The 24,146-nt window shown below is 37.2% G+C and overlaps 1 protein-coding gene across 1 annotated transcript in view; it reads left to right on the top strand.

Annotated features, from left to right (window-relative positions):
* Positions 1-24,146, top strand: part of Rsrc1 (arginine and serine rich coiled-coil 1) — a 350,502-nt gene that overhangs the window by 209,707 nt on the left and 116,649 nt on the right. The gene's annotated exons all lie outside the window — the stretch shown is intronic.

Genomic DNA, 24,146 nt, shown 5'->3' on the forward strand with positions numbered 1-24,146 from the left:
TTCTGTATCCATTCCTCTGTTGAGGGACATCTGGGTTCTTTCCAGCTTCTGGCTATTATAAATAGGGCTGCTATGAACATAGTGGAGCATGTGTCCTTTTTACCGGTTGGGACATCTTCTGGATATATGCCCAGGAGAGGTATTGCTGGATCCTCCGGTAGTACTATGTCCAATTTTCTGAGGAACCGCCAGACTGATTTCCAGAGTGGTTGTACAAGCTTGCAATCCCACCAACAATGAAGGAGTGTTCCTCTTTCTCCACATCCTCACCAGCATCTGTTGTCACCTGAGTTTTTTATCTTATCTATGCTGACTGGTGTGAGGTGAAATCTTAGGGTTGTTTTGATTTGCATTTCCCTGATGACTAAGGATGTCTTTTTGCATGATCATATATATATTTTTTTCACATTGTCCAGTTTTTGGTTTCTGTATTACTTACTATCTCCTATAGAAGGAAGTTTCTCTGATGATGCCCAAGCAAGACTCTGTGCTCTATAGGATGTCATTAGGAGTGATTTTATTGCTATATTTAGCAGAACAATAGCATTTGTTTTCTCTCTTATGGCCTACCCAGTCAGGTTTTTAGCCACCCCAGCAGTGCCAGCTATAAGTTCTATCTCATAGAGTTGGCCTTCAATCCAACCAGATATTCGTTGGTTACTCCAATAGGCTTTGAACCACTATTGTACCAGTGTATCTTACAGTCAGGTCACCATTGTAGATCAGAGTTTGTAGCTTCTTTGATAGCAGCTCCATGAACACTTAGTAGGGATGAAGACTCTAGTTAGACACCAGCACCAGTTCTCTGTGTTCACTGAGATGTGTAGATGGTCTCCTTAACATCAGGGCCTCCCATCAGTTTGTATAGAGCAACCATTAGTCTTGGCCGTCACCTGAGTTGATTGGGGGTTTCCATGTGGGCTCATTTAACCAACAATTCAATTATATGTAACCCATTTCTGGCACTGGAAGATTTACTTGATGGCAACAGATGGGTAATTGGGGATTTCTTCCCCCTGTTATTTGATGATTCCATTTATATTTATTTCATATATGGATATATTTCAAGCAACTTCCACTGTAGTAGGTTTCTATATTATCCCTCAAATGACCCTCATTTTGTCACTCTCCCTATTCCTCCATACCCCCCTCCCTCTGTCTCTCAATTTTATCCTCCTGTTCCAGTCTCTCCCCCTCCATTGTGATCCTTCCCTTCTCCCTAATCCCTTACTCTTTACCCAGCCTATGTGGTTACATGGATTATAGCATACTTATGGAAAACTTTAGAAGTTGACATCCATGTGTTTGTGTTTGGGATATCTTACTCATGACTTTTTTTTTTCTAGCTCCATCCAAATACTTTTAAAGTTTATTGTTTTATTTCTTTTAACAGCCAAGTAATATTCCATTTGGTAAATGTACTCCATTTTTTCATGATCCACTCATTGATGCACATCTAGGCTATTTGAAATTTTTGGCTATTATGAATAAAGCAGCAGTGCACATATTTGGACAGGTGTCTGTGGTACAATATAGAGTCATTTGGGTATGTGCCCAAGAATCCAACAGACTCTAAAAGAATCATTTCTTAAAATTCATAACTGTAAACTATAATTATTCCTTGCATTCCTTGTCTATGTCCTGTTTGTATTAGAAATTTTTGCTCATGTTATGTTTTGTTTTGTTTTCTCCTATTTCCTTTCCCTAGTAGGTCATTTTTGTCTCTATCATAGCACCATAATAAAATTACAACTATTAAACTCTAATAGATAAGTCATTTGTGGAGAAACTAATGATCTGAAAATGTAAACCTTAATTTATTTGCATGCTGTGGAAATTAGAATACAAGCTATTCAAGAAACTAGGAATAGACATACTTATGACCCAGGCTATATACCAGAAAGACTTCAAATGAGTACCACAGACAGACCTTTAATTCTGTATGTAATAAATACTGCATAATTCTTGATAGTCAGAAATGGTCCCAGCCTAGATGTCTATCAGATGAACAGAAAAAGAAGATAGATAGACAGACAGACAGGCAGACAGGCAGACAGATGAATTCTAATCAGCTAGGGGAAAAATGCAATGATATTTACAAGGAAATGGGTAGAACTAGGAATATTAAGTGAAATAAGCAGATTCAGCAAAATACCATGTTATAAACAGAACATAAAATTACATATGTGTGTTTGCATATATATGTGTGTAGATCATAAAACTAGAAAGGTGATTATGAGGGGGATGGAAAGAATGAAGAAATGATGGCAAAGACTGTCTTAGGGACAGGAACCAGCCCTGGGGAGACTGGGGAGCCATGGGGAAGAATGGCGCCAGGGAATGATTGTAGTCAAGTTACAATGATATGATGTATGCATGAATTTCCCTATTGCCTGTTAACTTTGTATGCTTACCTAAGGAGTAAAATTAAAAGTTTCAAAAATATTCAGATACTGATTGTAACTAAAGGATGAATTTTGTGACATTCCAAATTTTTTGAGATGACTATGATATATGACTTTATAAATATAAACTTTAAGTTAATATATAACAGAAAATTACAAAGTAGTCTGATTATCAAAAAAGGAGGAAGGAAGATAAGTTTTACCTAAGCACTTGACTTTGTCACTCTTGCTTCTACTATTTGATGTGATAGCATCATCCCAGTATTATCTGTTTGTTTCACAACCACCGCCCAGGGGGAAAAAAAAAGCAACTCATTTTATACTAAGTATTTTCATGAGCCTAAAGAATTCTTCAAATGACAATTGTTTTTCCCCAGTATGAGGAGGAGTATAATTGACTTCCATGTCTCTTTAATTTCCTTTCTCAGTTTTTATTGGTTATTTTGTTTATTTACATTTCGAATATTATCCCCCTTCCTGGTTTCCCCTCCAAAAACCCCCTATCCATCTCCCTCTCCCCCTATGTCTATGAGCATGCTCACCCACCTACCCACAAACTCACACCTCATTGCCCTAGCATACCTCTGCTCATACATCAAGCCTTCACAGAACCAAGGGCCTCTCCCATTGATGCCAGACAAGGCAATCCTCTGCTACATATGCAGCTGGAGCCATGGCAGAGCCCCTCAGGACACAGCTATATCAGACTCCTGTCAGCAAGCACTTCTTGTCATCTGCAATAGTGTCTGAGGTTGGTGGCTGCATATGGGATAGAGCTCTAGGTGGGGCAGACTCTGGGTGGCCTTTCCTTTGATCTCTGCTCCACTCTTTGTCCCTGTATTTCCTTTACATAGGAGCAATTCCGGGTTAAAATTTTGAGAAGGGTGAGTAGTCCCATCCCTCAATTGGGAGTCATGCTTAACCTCTGGATATGGTCTCTATAGGTTCTCTCTCCCCTTGGTTGGGTATTTCAGCTAATGTCATTCCCATTGGTTCCTGGAAGCCTCTTGCCAGCTTGCTTTCCTGGCGTCTGGGACTTTCTGTTGGTTATCCCCAGTTCCCTATCTGCCACCGCTATTACACACCGCCACTGCTACTACACACCTCTGTACAATTTCCTGACCCTCTGTACATCTCCCCTGTCTCCTCCCACACCTGATTCTTCCCCCTCTCTTCTGGGTCTTTTCACATAACCATGGCTTTCCTTCCTCAGCCCCGTGGGTACTGGTATTACCATTGTAAGCTACCATGCTCAGCTCAGATAATAGCTTTACTTCTACTGTAATTATTGGTTCATGGATCTTAAATTATACTTCCAATGTCATGAAGAAAAGTAGAAATTTCTTTTATTTCATGTTTGGTAAAGCAACTTACCTTAGAATCTATTTGTAATACTACTTCATCATCTAAATAATGTCTATGGCACTTAGAATTGAATCTATAGTTTTCAACGTACTTTCATAAATCCTTTATTCCGTGACTTATCAGTAAATAGTGAGGTAATCAGCTCCATTTCACAAGTATAGAAACTTGCGTATCTGAATAGTAACAGAATTAGGAAACAAATGTAATGATTTCTGACTTTTGAGCTTTTACTACCTGGAGTCTCAATGCTTGAGCACTGGTGATCAGGAAGAAGAGTAACAGAGAATGTTACCAAATGCACATTTTATTTTCTTTGACTTACATTACAATAAGTTCTAGCTTCAGATTTGCCTTAGATTCTGAAGTGTTTTTGTTTGATAATGCAGAAGAATTAAGGTTCAACTTGTGAAAAAGCAATTTTTCCTTAACTATGTGGAACATTCATAGTATCTAACCGTATAACTTTGAAAAGCCTAGGTTAATATACAGTCATTAGTTTCCTGTTCTAAATCTGGTGCATGCATTTCATTGACCCCTCCAGATATGGAAGTTGGTTAAATGTTAAACACAGGTTAGTTGCATATATATACACATTATAATCCATGTGATTAGTCTTGCTTAGCAATATACCATAAATGGCTCCCTTCCTCTGCAGCATATTAAATTGAGATCTGCATTCCTCAGTTCCCATTAGGTGCTCTGAAACCAATCCTGATCCTTCCCTTCACAAAGACTTGCGATTTTAGGGGTTCCAGCACGTCATTTCAGTCTAGCATTAAATACTTATGATTCCAAGAATTACAAATGAAGATAATTGATAAGGTTATTACTTTTGGGACCACAAAAATCCCCTCTGCTTTACCATTTTAAAGCCATCAGAGAAACTTGCTCCATAGCTGATGACCCTGAAATCGGATGATTTGTTTTGACAAAGGTTTGATATTAGAACACTCCCCTATTCTCATGTAGAGCAAATGACAAAGAAGTTCAGTCAGACTTCATATCAATGGTTTGTAGATTTTTTCTTTCTGTGTGTTGTCTCTTTCAAGGCATCCCAGTAGTCTAGATTGTAGCTGGTTCAACCATTACCATACCTTGTGCTTGGGCAAGTCATTCTACTTCATAGCCTTTACTTGTTATGGAATTTAGGTTACTACCTATTAAGTACTGTAATCTGGCCCACACTGTTCCAGTAAATGGCAGCAATTTGGTGTGCAAAGCGTTGTAGCATGGTGTTTAGTTCTGTAGCTAGGAGACTGAGGTACTGCTTTTGGCTGCAGAAAAACCTATAGGGACATTGCTAATGCCTGCTGAATGCTAGTTGTTCATTCATAAAGTGAAAATAACAATGTGAAGTTCCAGAGATGTCAGGAAACCAAAATAAATTACTATAATGAAGTCTTTAGCATCCCTAACCTATACAAAACTGAGCATTATAGAAATCTTAGCTAGGAAATTCGCCAGCTCTTCTCTATGATATCGCCTGGGTGACTTTATGACGGTACTGAAGAGAAGCTGAGTTACATGTCTTCCTCAGACTTGAACTGCTGGATATTACCAATCATAGAAACATTAAGTGGAACATCAAAGAGTTTAGTTTACTTAGGCATTTGTCAAAACTTTTTCATCAAGTATTGTTTTTGCCAGGTTCAATATTCTACATAAAGTTAAATAGCTTTAATGCAAAATCAAAATGATAATGTTATGTTTGTTTCCAACAATGGACCTGATGTTTGTCTTTTGTTACTCCAAAAAGATAAACCTATTGTTTTCTAAGGGAACTCATTAAGTAACTTGTTTTTTAAAAGGTATGTTATTTATTTTAGCATTTATTGCATATTTATATTGGAATAGCTATTATTTCTGTCTAATCATACTTAGTAAGAAGAAAGTTATCAGTGAAAGTCTAACAATATCAGAGCAACCTGCCATGTTTGAGCAGATGTTAAGCAGACAGTAGTTGAATGTTAATTTTGAGAGGGTGGTATGCTTAAGCCTAACTGAAGTATGTTGCATGTGGGCCTTCTAGATTCGAGTACAATGCTCGGTCTCTGGGGAGAGTTTTAAAGCTAAAGCTCTTTCTTTGGGGTCCTCTATATGGACTCTATCAAGTCAGTAGAAAGCAGATCATCCCTAGGCTAAAGCCCTTCAGCTTTTGTTATTGGGCTCTGTAGACCTGTAATTAGGCCTCCTGGCAGGCCTTGCAGGCCAGTTAATGGTCATATGGAGTTTCTGTGAGGCAGACTGGCTTTGTATAAATCCTGGGTAGGAATATGTTTATGGGTCACTTCCTACCAGGACCAGGCTTTGTCCTTATGCCCTGGGGCTGACAGGGAGCAGGTTCCCTTGACCATGGACTGTTCTGTGTGCAACTCAAAATCTACTTCACTAATCCCCAGTGTAAACAGAGGATTTAGAAGGGCTTCTGTCACTTACAGTGCCAATTCACTTGGGTGTCTGTGAATTTATTTTCCCTGACTTCATTACTGAAAGAAAGACTGACAAGTGTGTAAGATTTTGATGGCTGTTTATACATCAAATGTACACAAATGTGCAGATCATTTTTAGTGGGTTTAGAATCATCCCAAATAATTTATGTGGGATAATTTAATGTAGAATTGTATAAGTAGTTTCTTAGAATTGATTACCTTTCAATATCTTTAAATTTTAAATCATTAAAAATTGTGTATCACTAGTCAGTCTTTTCTTTTAAGTAGAACTATGGGTCTTTTTTTTTTTTCTTAAATGTAAAATAACATTGTGTAAAAAAAAGTTCACCAAAGTGATCACGAGGATTTTAGATGAGTAAAATAAATAAATAAATAAAACATTTATTATTCTGAATATTTTACATTAAGTAAAAGTTTTATTATGGTATAGCAGAGCTTTGAGGGGAATATCAAATTATTTTATAAAGTGCTTAATGAAAATCTGATCCATAACGTCTTGAAAATAATGAGTTGCTTTTATTGAGAATTTTCTATATTGTCATTACCTAATATACATTTTCCTATGTTTTAAGTATTTATATAATTGGTTCCTATGTGTACCTATGCCTGTGTTGAAACAAAGTGTTTGCGTTTTAAGAAAATAATGAATGAAAATCTACTTTTCTCTTTTGTTTAATGTAATTTTACTAAGTTTTTTTTCTTTATCGATGAAATGATAGTAAGACTAGATTCTAAAGAGCTTAGAAATCCTAAGTGCATGCTTATAAGAACTGTCACCTCTCACCCTACAAAAAATTAAAAAGAAAGAAAGAAATTTTCTTTTGAAAGAAGAATCAAATGGTGACTACTTTGCTGTCTCATCTAGTGAACAAGTCCTCAGGAGTTTGCATTGCATGATATAAGACTGGCTCGTGACAGATGTGGCTGTAAAGACCACATACGTGGATCGTATGATTTTATTCTGGTGGAACAAATAGGATCACTCTTTACAGTTTAGTCTTTTTTTTTTTTTAACCACCACCACCACCAAACTGTTTAAATAGAGCATCCTTTTGGTGTTTGAGTACAACATCTTTCCCTAAATTTAGGAAAAGTTGAAGGCAACAAAGAGCCCTCCATCTCTCTCGGCTGATACATTATTCATGCTCTTAGCATTAATTCTCTGTATATTTTTTAGAATTTTTCTGAGTACTTTGTTGACATAATTTTCCCTCCCTCTCCTCTCCTGTCCTGCAATCCAACAAAGTAGGATTTTGTTTGATTTTTATAGTTTTAAAAATGTTATTTAAGATAATTAGAAAGTACATAACATTTAGTTAGTAAGAGCACTAAATTTTATTGGTGTTTGTAGAATGTATGATAAACATTGCATGCTCAGAACTTTGTTCTCTCCTAACTAGGAAAACTGTGTGTGTTATTTGTCTAACCACTATTAAAAATAGAAATATTAATATAGTTTAGATATATTTTAGAATTAAATGAAAAAATTCGTGAACTAAACATGTAATTTTATTCTCCTTTAGTATTAAGCAAGAGTTAGTATTTGGGGGCTGGTGGGATGACTCAGTGGTTAAGAGAACTGAGTGTTCTTCTAGAGGTCCTGAGTTCAATTCCCAGCAACCACATGGTGGCTCACAACCATCTGTAATGGTATCTGATGCCCTCTTCTGGTGTGTCTGAAGACAGCTACAGTGTATTCACATACATTAAATAAATAAATCTGGGGGGGGGTGGGGCAAGAAAGGAAAGAAAATAAAAGAGTATTTATATTGATGTATATGGAACAGATAATGTTTGTGGTCTCTGAGTAGCAAAATTGATAGAGCTTAAAACATTCTATCTGCCCTGTCTTCCTCTTCTGATTGTGCTCTGGTTATGCAGTACAGGAAAGGTTTGTTCTGAACGTGATAAGCCTCCCTGCTGAAACTTGACAAATGTGTACAATGGTGTGACTCCAATCTACGTACTCCACAAAGGCCCTTTACTCCTTTGGAAGTCAATGTTCTCTTCTCTAATCTCAACCTTAGCCACCACTAATCTGCTCTGTGTTACTGTAATTACACAAAATAAATGTAAAAAAAATCAGCTAAATCAGTATGTGCTAGGTAAAGTATTATATACATGTAGTTAACATGAATTTGCATCCAAACATTTTGTAAATTCAGACATTAATACCTTGGATATTTAATTGTACTTTCCACATAGAGACATTCAATCTTTCACCATTGTGATGTGAACTACTATGTTTCAGTGATTTTTATTTTTGTTTGTTTCAAATGTTTTCCTGTTTCCAATTTGCTCTAGTATTTTATCACGAATAAATGTTGTATTTTCTTAAATGCCTTTTCTTTTAAATGAGAATTGCTGTATCTTTTGAAATTATATGGATTTTTCCATACTTATGTATTTCATATTACTTGTTAAAGTCTTTTACTTTCAGGAGTAACACCTCTTGAATATAATGTACTTACTTTGATATATTGCCTCATCCTACTCTGTAAAATTTTGTTTTACCTCTATATATTATATAACAATATGCATATTTCTAAAATTTTATACTACATGATTATATGATAATGACCCTGTATATTAATATATAATATATTGCATATAATTAAGCAATATCACAATGATTAAGTCAACATTACACATTATATTTATCACATCTTGTACTTAATAGCAATTATACTGTTACAGACATTTCTGTGCCTGGTTCTCTCTGAGATATTTCAGTTTCTAATCTATGTTCACTTCTTTTTTTCTAAGATTTATTTATTTTATTTATATGAGTACACTTTAGCTGTCCTCAGACACACCGGAAGAGGGCAATAGATCCCATTACAGATGGTTGTGAGCCACCATGTGGTTGCTAGGAATTGAACTCAGGACCTCTGGAAGAGCAGCCAGTGCTCTTAACCGCTGAGCCATCTCTCCAGCCCTGGTTCTCAATAACTTAAACAATAGAATTCTTGGTTTACTGATACTCATTAAATGAATAAATTACTGGTAGCATATGTAAATGCTACTGACAGACCACTGAAGTTAAATCCTGATCTAGAATTTAGAGTAGTTTGGAAGCAAAAGAATTGGCTCAGTGGCTAGGACCACTTGCTTTACAAAGGGCCCACAGTTTGGTTCCCAAAACCTATGTGTTAGCTCATGACGTTTTCTAACTCCAGTGCCACATCTGATATACTCTTCTGGCCCAGACAGGCACAAGGCATGCCCATAGTCAGTATACATACATGCAGTGGAAACACTCATACAAAAAATAAAAATGAGTAAATCTTTTAAAAATTTAACAAGTAGTTATGGATTTCACTTTTTATATGAAACATATGAATGCATATAGTAATTTCTTCACTATTAGTGTTTGCCGTTTAGAGTTCTCTTTAACACAGGCGTGTTAAAGAGATGCAGCTTACAATAGAACACATCTGTTTATATTCCTGCATTCATATAAGTGTTCCTATGCCGTCTTCATTATGGAAAGCTTCAGCAATGGATGCTTACTATTCAGGGAATACGGGGAAAATGGTTATTTGCCACAGTATGCCAATGGATTGGGTACTTTCTTTGGTTGTGATATCAGAGAGAACTCATAGTTACAACTTCTCTGTATATAGGGCAACCCATAGTATATTCTAAATCACTGAAAGGTTTTTTTAACTTCCTATAGAAATACTTTTTAACTTAGAATTTATAGCTATATAGGTTCTCATAGAAACAGACGTAAAAAGTGATGGTAGGAAGTGGAGGGACATGCAAGTCTCGGAAGTGCCTCTGTGCGTTTTCCTCATTCTTCCTCTCTAGAGCAGGAAGGGAAGCTCCGCTTGGGTAATCCAGACCTACAGTTTCCCAACTTCCTAACGTGAAAATAGACATGTATACATAGGAAACACAGACGTCACTAGACTTTGAGAAGTTTATACATGCAAAGGCACACAAAACAGCTTTTCTTTCCTCTTTTACAGTCCCTTAATATATTTAATTCAGTGAGCTGGAATGTCCACCTCACACCGGGACAGCTATAAATGTGGCCTGACAAAAGTCATAAACTTATATAAAATGTAGGATTTTTTTTCATAGGTTTTTGGTTTTGGTCTGTTCTGGTGTGTGGGGGTGTGCATTCATGCAAAGCTTGATTATGTGATTCTAGAGCTATGTAGATTTCAGAGTTGCCACAGTGACAAAGAGTCAGCCATGCCTGCTTGAAGTCAACTTGAAACAAATGTTATCTGATCATCAAACTTTACATATGCCTACTTTCAGAAAAGTTTTTGTTAGTATGCCAATTATATAGCACTTTTGTTTATAAAAAGTAATTTCAGTTTTGAATTTAAAGATACGTTTACTTTTAATACTTTTTAATTAAATGCTATATGTCTTAAATTCTGACACCTTTGTAAAAGAGTATGTTAAGCTAGACAAAGTCTGGTTAATTCTTCGTGTGACAGTAATACTTTTCATGTAAGCCTTCTAAGCCAAGCTGGCTAGGTTGGCAGTGCTCTTCCTTAACCTTCTGAGCGCTGAGATTTCAAATGTGTACCACCATATCTGGCTCCATTTGCTGTTGGTTCTAAATTATTCCATAGGGTTAATTCCTACCACTAAATGTGTTAATTAAAGCTTGAAATAATCATTGGTTTTATATAAGAAGATGGTAATTCTGAGTTTTTGATAAGGCCCTCAACATTGTAGAATTGTTTTTATTTATTTATTTATTTATTGTTAATTAATTAATTTATTTATTTTTGATTTTTTGAGACAGAGTTTCCCTGTGTAGATCAGGCTGTCCTTGAACTCAGAAATCCGCCTGCCTCTGCCTCCCAAGTGCTGGGATTAAAGGTGTGTGCCACCACTGCCCAGCCTAGAATTGTTTTTAAAATCCTATTTGTGTATTGTTATTATTGTCCTTAGGAAGATATTGTGAAAATGCAAAGAGACCTTGAAATGTGAGTGGAACTTATCAGAATATTGTTGACTGAATCAAAGAATGTTTGCATGTAAGAATAAAATCAAATATTTCTTGTTAAAAATAAATCTCTCTCCTGCCCCAACTCATCTCTTTGGTTTTTCAAGACAGGTTTCTTTATGTGGTCCTGGCTGTCCTTGGACTAACTTTGTAGGTCAGGCTGGACTTAACTCAGAGATCTTTCTAGCACTGCCTCCCAAGTGCTGAGATTAAAGGCTTATGCCACACAGTGCTGGGCTTTATATCTTCCTATTTTTAAAATTATTTTATTTATTTACATTCCGGCCACTTTCCCCGTCCTGGCCCCTCTTTCAGAGTTGCTCACTCCACTCTTCCTCCCCCTTGACTGTGAGAGGGTACTCCGCCCCACACTGCACCCACCAGGCATCCCCTTCTCTGGGGCATCAAGTCTCTCCAGGATTAGGCACATCTTCTCCCACTGAGGCCAGACCAGGCAGTCCTAAACTATGTGTGTGCAAGGGGGTGGGATTTGGGGGGAAGGGTTAGACCAGCCCCTGTATTCTGCCTGATTGGTGGCTCAGTCTCTGGGAACTCCCATGGATCCAGGTTAGTTGAGACTGCTGATATTCCTATGGGATCACCCTCCCCTTCAGCTTCTGAAATCTCTCCCCTAATTCAACCATAGAGGTCCCCATCTTCAGTCCAATGGTTGGGTATAAGTGTCTGCAACTGTCTCAGTCAGCTGTTGGTAGTACCTCTCAGAGTACAGCCACGCTAGGCTCCTGTCCATAAGCACATCATAGCATCAGTAATAGTGTCAGGCCTTGTCCCCCCACCCCCACACCCCCACCCCCATCTCCCATGAGATGGATCCCAAGTTAGGCCAGTCACTGGACTGCTATTCCTTCAGTCTCTTCTCCATTTTTGCCCCTGCAGTTCCTTTAGACAGGAACAATTCTGGGTGAGAAATTTTGACTGTGGGTTGGTAACCCTGTCCCTCCACTTGAGGCCCTGTCAATCTGCTGGAGTTGGACTCTCATGTTCCCTCTTCCCAATGTTGGGCACTTTGGCTAAGATCACCCCCAATTGAGTCCTGAGAATCTCTCACCTCCCAGGTCTCTGGGACTTTCTAAGGATCCCCACCACATCCCACCACCAGAGGCCACATATTTCCATTCCTTCTCCTGGCCCTCTGGACTCCTTTCCTGTTTCCCGCCCCCCCCTTCTCCCCCCAAAAAAACTGATCCTGTTCTTTTCCCCTCCTACTCTCCCCTCCTACCCAGGTCGATCCCTCCCTCTGCCTTCCATGATGATTTTGTTCCCCCTTCTAAGTGAGATTGAAGCATCATCACTTGGGCCTTCTTGCTTGTTAAACTTCTTATGGTCTGTGGGTTATATCCTAGATATTCTGTATTTTTGAATAATATCCACTTATCAGTGAGTACATACCATGCATGTCCTTTTGGGTCTGTGTTACCTCACTATCTAGTTCCATCCATTTGCCTGCAATTTCATGATTTCCTCATTTTTAATAGCTGAATAGTACTTCGTTGTATAAATGAACTACATTTTCTGTATCCATTCTTCATTTGAGGAACATCTGGGTGTTTCTAGCTTCTGGCTATTACAAATAAGGCTGCTATGAACATAGTGGAGCACGTGTCCTTGCGTAGTCTGTAGTAGAAAAATGAAAATAAATCCATATTAATCCCCTTGCATCAAGCTCAAGCCCAAGAGGATCAAGGACCTCCACATAAAACCAGAATCTAATAGAAGAGAAAGTGGGGAAGAGCCTTGAACTCATTGGCACAGGGAAAATTTCCTGAACAGAACACTAATGGCTCAACAATTAATAAATGGGACCTCATGAAACTGATAAACTTCTCTAAGGCAAAGAAAACTGTTAATAGGGCAAATCAGCAACCTACAGATTGGGGAAAAAAAAATCTTCACTAACCCTACATTTGTTAGAGGTCTAATATCCACAATATATAAAGACCTCAAGTTAACAACAACAACAACAAAAAAAAAAAAAATGAGGAATACCGAATGTCTGAGAAACACCTGAAAAAATGTTCAACATCCTTAATCATCAGGGAAATGCAAATCAAAACAACCTTGAGATTCCACCTCACAGCAGTCAGAATGTAGCTAAGATCAAAAATTCAGGTGACAGCGGATGCTAGCGAGGATGTGGAGAAAGAGGAACACTCCTCCATTACTGGTGGGGTTGCAAGCTGGAACAACCACTCTGGAAATCAGTCTGGCGGTTCCTCAGAAAATTGGATATAATACTACCTGATGATCCAGCTATACCACTCCTTGGCATATTTCTACTGTGTACAATTTATAATTCTGTTAGATAATAGTCATATAGGAAGGCAAGAATATTCTTTGAAAGTCCTGTCAAGGTTAATAATTTTACCTACTTTTGTACAGCACAAATTCTCAAGTGTTTCAAATGACAAATCCCATTTTTAAAATTGTTTCGCCCATTGTCACTGTCATTGGTAACTATAATAGTATAAAATGTATCTTTAAATATTAAAACTTAAAAGCTAAGACTTGTTCTTTGATCTAAGGATTATTAAATGTATTTCTATTACCTGGCTATCCAAAATACTTAGATAGTTTAAGATCCATCTTAATTTCAATTAAGATTCCTGCCTGGCCTTTGAAACAGTTGGAGCCTTTACCTTTTTTAGGCTGGGACAGCAAAGGAAGAAAGAAATTTTAGGTCATTGTAAGAGGTATCTAAGACATCTGCTCTAACAGTTGAACCTTCTGAGAACAGTAACGGAGGCCAGCAAGTCCTATAAAGTAGATCCATTTAACCTGTACCTCACAGTGACCTCCCTTCAGTGTCTTCTAATTGCCAAATGAAAACAATAGCTCAAGGTCAAGGTATTCTGTTGGATGTTTTGTCTATGGAGTTCTGCATGGAAGAATACACACAGCAGATTGGGAAAATGCACCTGGCTTATTCAGCATAACCACTGATGATTGCTGGGACACAGCAGTAGTTACTGGTAGATAGCTCAGCAGTTTCCCTATTGCTGCTTAGTGTTAATAGAAAAGTGGAGGGAGAGCAGGTCTCTGAGCAATTTCTATGAAATTTGCTTTTTTCTTACATAAGTTTTCAAATAATAATATATAGCACTCCAAATTTGCTATAATTTTCATTATTTTCTTAGAATGTTACAGGATGGCATCTTTCCAATAGAATTTATTTGAAGAAAAATAATTGTGCTAAGGTCCATTCCAGACAGTAGGCTAGTTGCAGTTCTTTGGATATTGTTCTTGCCTCTTTGGGGGCTTACAGTATGAGACAGTTGTGCAGGTGAGTATAAGGTGCACAGTACCTTGATGCTAATCTAGTTTTTAAGCTTGACTTTATCAGATGCTATACTAAGTACAAAGTGTTTCTTTTTAAAAGTGCAGAGGAAGAAAGGATTGTCTGCCTCTGCCTGAAGAAACAAGAGCTCAAAAAAAAAAAAAAGCTTAAATAAGTATAATGAACAAAGAATTTCCACCTTTAAACCTTTTGTAATAATATTTTGTATTTTATATTTTCTCACCTGATATCTTTACAAATCCTATGCATTAACAATGGCTTCTAAAAAATGGTAGTATCAATCTAAGTAATAAAGTTCTCTTGATATAGTTACTGAAAGAATATTTATCATTGCCTTATTAAATATGGGGAAATAAGTGTGCCATTTTTTCCAAATGGTTTCATTTGCTCATGTTTTCTTTGTTGATCCAAATGAATGAAATTAGAATAAACAATCTCTAAGTCATTTGTAATCAGGAGCTGATTAATGGAGTTTGGTTTCAGAGCCATTATTCACTCACGAACACCTGATATCTTTCCCATAAACAAATTGTGTTTGTCCAAATTAAGAAATTAAATGAAGCATTTGATGAGTTTATGATTGACCCTTCTAACTCAGAGCCCATTAGTCAATGTCGTCATCATAGAAAATGGTTTGACTAATGTGTTGTCTGAGGAAGCATGTGGATTTATTATGACTTCTGATTAATGCTCGCTGCAAGCCAGACAACTAGATTATAATAATTTTTTGATTCTCATTTTAACAGTCATTGAAGAATTTCATTTCTGATGAAATGCATTTATGTGCCATTAGATTTAGGGATGATTTTATGGTGTTGAGTGGGTAATTTTTTCAAGTATATATTTTAAGTATATATTTCAAGTATATATTTTAAAAGGGATTTAGTATATAACTTAGAAAAGGTGGCTTTAAATATGGCCATACATCTTTTGACTTTTGTGGACGTCATCCTTTCCTTTCAGGATAATAAACTTAAAAGACTTTTAACCTAGAATTTAATATCAGTAACCTTAAGAAAACAACAATATTTGAATTTCTATTTTTTTTAATTTTTTATTAGATATTTTCTTCATTTACATTTCAAATGCTATCCGGAAAGTCCCCTATACCCTCCCCACACCCTGCTCCCCTACCCACCCACTCCTGCTTCTTGGCCCATTTAAACTTTAATTTGGTAATTTTAAATATTTCTTTTGAAATTTTTATAGTGTTTATTTAATATGGTTATGTTCACCAATAAAACAAAACCCTCTTTATGTATTTGCTCGCAGCATTAGAACTGCATTTCTCCTTTCACAGCCTGGTTTTATTTTTGTTTGTTTTATTTTGTTTTGTTTTCAAGTTAAGATACAAAGCAATGCACTGTGCTGTGGCACTTTCATATGTATGCATTCTTATGTCCCATCCTCATTTCTCCTCCTCTACTTTCTTCTCTCACACATTTGTTCCCATTTGAAGTGGGTTTTTAATGGAACAGTTTAGCTGAACAACTCTAACAAGTTGTTCTAACACATTTCCTCTGTGTATGACATGGTCTAAAAATATTTAAAGAAATATGAGACATATACCTCCCAAAGGTTTAGGCAGAGTGACTCCAAAGCTTATGTGTTTATCAGATTCCTAAAGGGCTCTGTAGTTAGAGACCTGCTCAGGCAGTGCAATGTGAAGAGTATACTGGGAGAAAGAAGTTAAACTCACATATGGACAAGTGTTTAATCTTCTATAAGTATAATAGAAGGAGGTCCTGGTAAGGATTTAAAAGTAAAAAACATAGGATTTCATCAACATTTACAAGTTAGAAGTATGTACAAGAATTATTGTTTTCTTGTGAAATAAATCAGTGTGCATGCCTCAGAAAGTGGGGAATGAGGAAAAGAAAGAGCTGTATGCACCAGGACTCTTGGAGACTCTCTGTGCACATGTGGTGATACACCAATGTTATTTCTTGTTCTTCCTGATTTTATATTTAAAAAGAAGGAAACTAGCACCAGATAATTGGCTGCCACGCCGTCCTTACTCTTTCATTTAGTTTACAGCAGAGTATACTCATGATAGACACAGTAGAGCAATGCGAAAAGACAGCCATGAGTAATTTCTTTCAATACCTTAAAGATCTTAAGACCCGCCCAAATTAGAATCTCTCTCACAAGCTTCTCCTTACATAACTGCTTTATTTTAATGAGATCAAAGTTTCAATATACCAAACAATAGAGTGAGTTAGAAGATGTTCATTTGTTCTTAACTCCTGTGTGAAACAGTACTAAGACTCTATTTGCATTCTGCAGCTGAAGGGGATCCTCATGGGCCACACGATGGTCTGAAAATCTCATTGCATCACATAAACAAAAGGACAGACAGAGGGTTATTTATAGCATGACCAAGAACTGAGGTTGCCCCTGGGTTATATTAATTTAGAACCTTTCTTTTGTTGAAGATTCTGGGGTTCTTACTTCACTTCAAGATACAAACTAAGTCATATTTTTTTTTTTTTTAGAAGAAACTCTCAACAAGAGATTCTGCAGGCATTACATTTCCTCTGTGTATGACATGGTCTAAAAATATTTAAAGAAATACGAGACATATACCTCCCTAAGGTTTAGGCAGAGTGACTCCAAAGCTTATGTGTTTATCAGATTCCTAAATATGTTTTCTGAAATATCTGGATATGGCTTTTAGATCCATGCACAGAAATTTGTTTCTGTTCAGTTTTGAATCAATTACAGTTTCAAGGTAGTTGCTCAGCTATTAAGAAACAATTCAGAACATCTAAGTATTCCAAGATTACATCCCTGCTAAAGGGAAGGCAGAGAGTGACTATGGCAAAGTCATCAAAGCAGCTTTGAAATGCTGAAGGGGAGGAGGGAATGAGCTATCATTCTGAGTACTGACTGAGTGTCTGTAACCAGTATAGAGCAAGGAGCAAGTAATGCCAGCTCCTAAGGCAATGAACTCAACTCTGGAGGAAGAAAAAGAATGGGAGTTTTAAACATGCAATATTGGGGAAAGCTAAGTACACAGGGCCAGGGAAGGTCGATTACCATGTTTCACAGCCTCCTGTGCCACTGTAAACTGTATGGTTTCCCATCAAATGCATCTGCTGATGTTCTAAAATCTGAAAACAAAAATGGAATTTAGAGATGGAGACTTTGGGAGATAATTAGTTTTCTCTAAGGTCATGGTGGTGAGGTCTTCCTGGTGTGATTACGTACGTTTGCCACCCCCTACACACACACACACACACCAACACACTCCATACTACCAGCCATGAAGAACACCCTAATGCAAACCAACCACACTGATACATTGACTGTAGGCTTCTAGGATCCAGAACTGAAGAAACGTTTCTAATGTCTCTATCATTGTATTTTATGATGAGCTTTCCGAGGCATCTCTGTGATGTGTCTTACTACTTTCCCTAAGTAAGCCCATCTCTCTTCTAGCCTTGGACATTCTTAGGATAATCTCTGAAAGAAAATGGTGCCTAAATGGGCTCAATAGAAATATTCTTAATTTTTAAAAAAGAGTTATTTTAAGTCTACCTAAGTTTTTTATCTGCATGTACATCTGTGTGCCAAAAGAGGGCATCAGATCCCATTACAGATGGTAATGAGTTGCCATGTAGTTGCTGGGAATTGAACTCAGAACCCCTGGAAGAGTAGCTAGTGCTCTTAACCACTTAATCTCTCCAGGCCCTCTTAATTTTCTAAATTAAAATAAAACTACATCATTTATCTCCCCCCTTTCTTCTCTCCCACCCCATTCATAGCCTCACAGTGCTGCCTCTCAAATTCATGACCACACACACAAATAGAGCCTGCTGGGTTTACTTACTGTTGCTTGTATGTATATGATTTTAGAACTGAACACATGGTTAATTTTTAGGGGGCTCATGCCCAGGAAGGACTACACTCAGTGCCTTCAGTTACTACACTTGGTAGGTGTTATGAGACTTCCTCCTTCTATTTATATTTAGCATGCCTATTGGTGTTTTTCTTATTCAGGCCTTGTTTAGGTAGCCATATTGTTGAGGTATCTTGGGTACTTGCCTGCCATTTCTAGAAGACACAACTTCTCATCAGATCTCATCTCCTCTTCTGTGATGTTCCCTGAGCCTTAGGTATATCAGTTGTGTCACAGATGTATCCACTGGGAAGATCCTAAAATCACTTTTCTCTACATTTTGACCAGTTGTTTTTTGCAATGATTTAGTCTGTAGCCAAAGAAGCTTTTTTTTGGGGGGGTGAGGGGGTTGGTTTTTAGTTTTGGGGTTTTCCAGACAGGGTTTCTCCGTATAGCCCTGGCTGTCCTGGAACTCACTTTGTAGACCAGGCTGGCCTTGAACTCAGAAATCTGCCTGCCTCTGCCTCCCAAATACTGGGATTAAAGGTGTGCGCCACCACCACCTGGCAAAAGAAGCCTTTTAAATGAAGAATGAAGGCTACACTCTCTATGGGTCTAAAGATAACTATATAGAATGCAGTTAGAAATTATGCTGGTTTAATAAACTGGCAGTAGTAGGTTCTTCTCTTTGGTCCATGAGAGATTATTGGCTAGATTTTTCAGTACCAGGCCTGGCTTCCCTTCTACTGAGCAGGCAGGCATTAAGTCCAGTTAGACAGCTGTTGGTTACTACCAGGATATGAGCACCACTACCGTCCCCTTAGGGTTATCTGGTTATACTGGTCATTGTTTTGGTTCAGGGGCATCACAGGTGGATAGCACTATCGGTGGTTTCCTTCCTTCCGCTGCTTGCATTGCACCTTCTGGTACTGTGACAGCCATTCCTCAAGAAGTTGCTCAGGCCAGTTGTAGTTCAGATCCCCTGAGTTCCATGCCCAATTTGGATGTTGTTTTCAGCAATAGGAATTTACTTACCATCCACCTCTATAGGAAATTTGTTTTGCTCATTCTTACTACTGCTATAATACATCTAACAATAAGAATTTGTAGGTTTAGGATATAAGAATGAGGAAACCAAAAATACCCTAACTTTGAGTCAGTATACAAAAATATATACTACTAACTGGTAAGTTATGTACTATCAAGTGGTCAGCTCTGGAAACATGTACATGATTGTGATACTACATAGACTCAGCAGGTAGGGGTGTATATAAGTGTGTGTATGTGTGTGTTCCTGTGTGTGCGTGTGTGTGTGTGTGTGTAGCTGAAGAAGAGGTTATGAATTTCAGAAAGAGGCCATTTGTAACGTGAAGCACATTTAAAAATAAGTCTTTTTAATCCTTAATTCTGAAAAGGCTACCACTTCCCCACTTTTACTGATAGAGATACACTAGACCCTAATAATAAGTTAATACCTGCCAATTATAAAAGCAAATAATACTGTGGTAGATTTTCTTTTTAAGTTCAGAATGAAAATATCAAAAAGACATTTAAGTAATGTCTAATCGTTCTCAAGACCTAAAACAAGTTATGGTGTACTCTGTATGTTGTTGCTTTAGACTCTGATTTCATATTTGTCAAGTAATGAGACCAGTTGCTTGTGCTCCTTACAAAGGAGCACGTGAAAGACTTACACTGCAGTCTAGGAGGGTAATTTTGATTCAGTCAGGTTCTCTTCTGCATCCCCTATTAGAGTTAACCGTTGTGAGGCTGGGGGTGTAGCTCAGGTCATAAAGGGCTTGCGCAGCACACACAAAGCCCTAATCAGTCCCAAGCACCACGTGCAGTGGATATAGTATACATGTCAGTAATTCTAGCACTCAGGACACAGAGCCAGGAGGCTGTGATTCACAGTTCTCCTCCGAAACATAGTTCTGTGGCTACATTAAGCCAGCATAAAAAAAGAAAAAGTAACCATGGTGTCTTAATATAGACACTATACATGTAAAATATTAAATTTAGGAAAAGTATGATCTAGGAGTACTCTCACTAAGTCAATTTATGCTTAACATTATATAACCTCTCTGTTCACATGAATAATACCAATTTCTCTAACTATAGTAATAGTTTAATTTTTAATATTTTATCAAGTTCTAACATAAAGAATGTCAGCTGTTAAATAAAGCAATTAATAGAAATGCTGATTTTAAAGCACTTTGGGAGACTATTTTGTATTGTTTTGATTTGAAGTATTAGTTTTTTTCTTTTATCCAGAATTATGAGTTTATGCATTCATACTAATGGAAAGCCAATTTCTTTGCATAAATTAACTCAATAATAAAGTGTGCTTTTATTAGGTATTTGAAATAATTTCACATTTTAATACATTAATATTTTGCATGTTTGGGTCACATAAAGGATCCTACATTAGACATCACTCACTTGTGATTCAGAATTGGTGCCAAAGAAATGAGAAAGTTAAATTGCTGGTAATATGTAGAAATTGATAATGAATTTTAGAGCATGGGTAAGCTCAGGATTAAAACTGCTGTAAAAAGGACAAGACCAATGAGAGTTGAGCCTAGAGATTAAATGGACAGTGGTTTAAATATAGTGTGTCTCTTCCAGATCTTACATCGAGGACTAATATGTATGTGAGTACACTGTCACTATCTTCAAACACACCAGAAGAGGGCATTGGATCTTATTACACATGGTTCTGAGCCACTGTGTGGTTGATGGGAATTGAACTCAGGACCTCTGGAAGAACAGTCAGTGCTCTTAACCACTGAGCCATCTCTCCAGCCCCAACAACTTTTCTTTTTTTTTAAAGATAACAACTTGGACCACTGCATCTTAACATGATAGAAGTCATAAGAGTACAAAACATGGAGTAGTATCTAGTTCCCTTTATCAGAACTAAACCAGTCTATGAGGGCAAAATCCTTATGTGTTAGTTACTCCAAAAACCCCTATTTCTTAATCCTGTTGATTTCTAAAGAGGTATTCCAACTATAATGGGTTAGAATGCATAGTTAATCCAACTATAGATTAATGGTGATGAAGGTTTTCAGCTCCTCATAGAAGCCTCCTCTGCCCATTGTAATGTACAGCAGCAGTTCCTCTTTCCATGACTTACTACAGCCTAAGGGTGATGTCATGTCTAAGTTGTTAAGTATAGGATCCATATCACCATGCATGGTAAGTGTTCAGGAAATCATTAAACGTCTCTGCCAAGACAGATTCCGGTCTACATTCAGCATTGTTGGTTGAAAACTGTTAACTTTTAGGATAATGGTGGTGGTGGTGGTGGTGGTGGTGGTGGTGGTGGTGGTGGTGGTGGTGGTGGTAGCAGCAGCCAAGTTTTGAAACTAAAATGCTATATATACTTATTAATTTGTGCCTATACACTCATTTCTATACATATATACATATATTTACAGTCTATATTTGAATTATGTACAAATTTTCCTAAATTTAGGAAAGAGTTGGTGTTCAGACAGTTGTTAATTTTTTTCATAGATGCTGTCATTGTATCCCCTCTGCATTTTTGAAGCTGGATCCTAATACATAGCCCAGTATAGCTGAATACTCCCATCTCTTCTTGAATGCAGAGATTACAAATGTAGAGCGTCACACCTGGATTAATCATCTAATCTTGTAATCTACCTTTAAATGTATGTAGATGGTCACATGGTTTTAGTCCTAGCCCTTATTTAGAAAAATAATTTAATATAGAAAGATGCTCAGTTCTCCTTTCTATGAAGTGGGCACATGATAACACTTGTCTCATAAGATTAGAAGATTAAAAATACTGTAGCCTTATTTGACTGGTGAAGCTTCTCTCACTGTTCAGAGGAAAAATACCTGCCGTTCTGCCTGTTGCTGCCTTTGGTCTTACTGGTGCTCTGATCTGTTTTCCTAGACTGGCATAGAGAACAGCTTTTCACATTTGCTCTTTTGAGTAATCCTGGATTTAAATAGAAAAGGAGAATGTCTGGTTGAAGACCAGATTTTAGTACACTATACACATGCATGAAAATATCATAAGAAGACCTATTTTATGCAGTAAATACATACTAAGAAAAAATTAATTAATTTTGAAAATAATTGCATGAGAACTAAGTAATTTAATAAGAAATACCAAGTTCTGAATGTCCTTTTACTTTCTAAGAAGAATTGACAACTGCATAGTCACCATCACCTGTAATTATGTAGGAAATTAAATGTGTGGGTTCCAGAAGCGGGATTTCTTAATCACTTTTTTCTTCAATTGGCAAATCATGATATGTAAGATCTCTGTGGTTAGTAATTATAAATAAAAGGCATGTCAAGGTTAGCTGAAACCTATGCAGCTATGTCTTTGGCCAGTGTGCAGAGAAAAATGACTTTGACTTTATTTCAAGTAACACCATGCTTTATCACAACTGTTCAAGGAGCAGAGAATAAGTGAGATAACTCTTTTCTCACCCCAACCAAGGTTTAAGGATGGTCTTGAAAAGGAGACAAAAGGATAACAAGAGCAAGAGGTTGGGGAGGACATGGGTACAGCTGTCTTCTAGACATGACAAGATCAGTCTACTTATGAACTCACAGCAGCTGTGGTTGCATGGATAAGAGCAACATGGACGGGGAAGAGGTTCATGAGCCTTCACCCCCACTTGAGGACAACTGATGACTTCTAGGGGAAGGAGATTGAGTTTTCTTTGAAGGCTGTGGCACCTTCTAGGTTAGGAGTTATATGGGCAGAACAAATTGGACTCAATTTGAGTTAGGAAAAAGTGAAGAAATCAAGCTGAGGGGTAGTAGGGTAAGGTGGATCCGTGGATTATTTGAAGACAATTATTCGTTGTGTTGTATATTAATTAACAATATAAGTAAAGTTGTGGCAATTTCTTCTTTAATTAGGCACTATGACTCAAACAAAGAACGTTTGCCTTTCTCGTTCCCCAAGGCTTCTTTCAGTTGCACACTGCCAGGCCATTGCCACTTGTGCCTTTCTCTGATATTCTCATTCATTGCATCTAGATTTGCCTTTAGCTGTATGCATTTCACTGACATTTTCTTCAAAGAATCAAGCTAGAACCAGTTGATAAAATGAGTGGTGCTCTCCAGCAGATACATTTACAGTATTCAGCTGTTTGTAGGTGATTTTTCTGGGCTGTAACAAAATAAAGCTTAAAGCATCGTATTAACTGTACGGTTTATGTGGGTGCTAATACACTTTGAATAAAGCCCTCAATTACTAAGCATTTTTGAGGCCTGACAAGACAGTCCCATGACATTAATGGTATCTTTATAACCTTTTTAACTTCTTGTCTCTCTGACAGAACTCTACAATAACAGCAATGGGTTTGCCCTTGGCAAGCAGAAACTCATTTTGAGAGGATAATAGGTATTTGCTATTTAGATAGCTGGCAATAAAATATCTCTGAATGAGATTTTCCTGAGAAACTATAAACTGATTGAATTACTTCCTTTAATGGACTGGAGGAGTGTGTAATAAGTTTGTTGAAGCTTTACATCTAGTGTTGTGCTTCCTTTTTTAGAGACACAGAAATGGCCTGGTTTGAGTGAATTATGGGATTTGGTAGAACCCATTTGCCATTAGAAAGCTTATTCTTATTTTTTTTAATCTAAATTAAAACATTTTTTAAATGCACAAATTCTTTAAGTTCAAAAAGGATGTGATCAATGTGTCTTCTCTTACCTCAAGCTTTATTTTAACCAGAAGTAACATTTAGCAGTTTATGCCTGCTGAGATCTGTTCTTATGAAATAAACCATACTAGAGA

Source organism: Mus caroli, chromosome 3 (assembly GCF_900094665.2).
Source record: "Mus caroli chromosome 3, CAROLI_EIJ_v1.1, whole genome shotgun sequence".
NCBI classification, from domain to species: domain Eukaryota; kingdom Metazoa; phylum Chordata; class Mammalia; order Rodentia; family Muridae; genus Mus; species Mus caroli.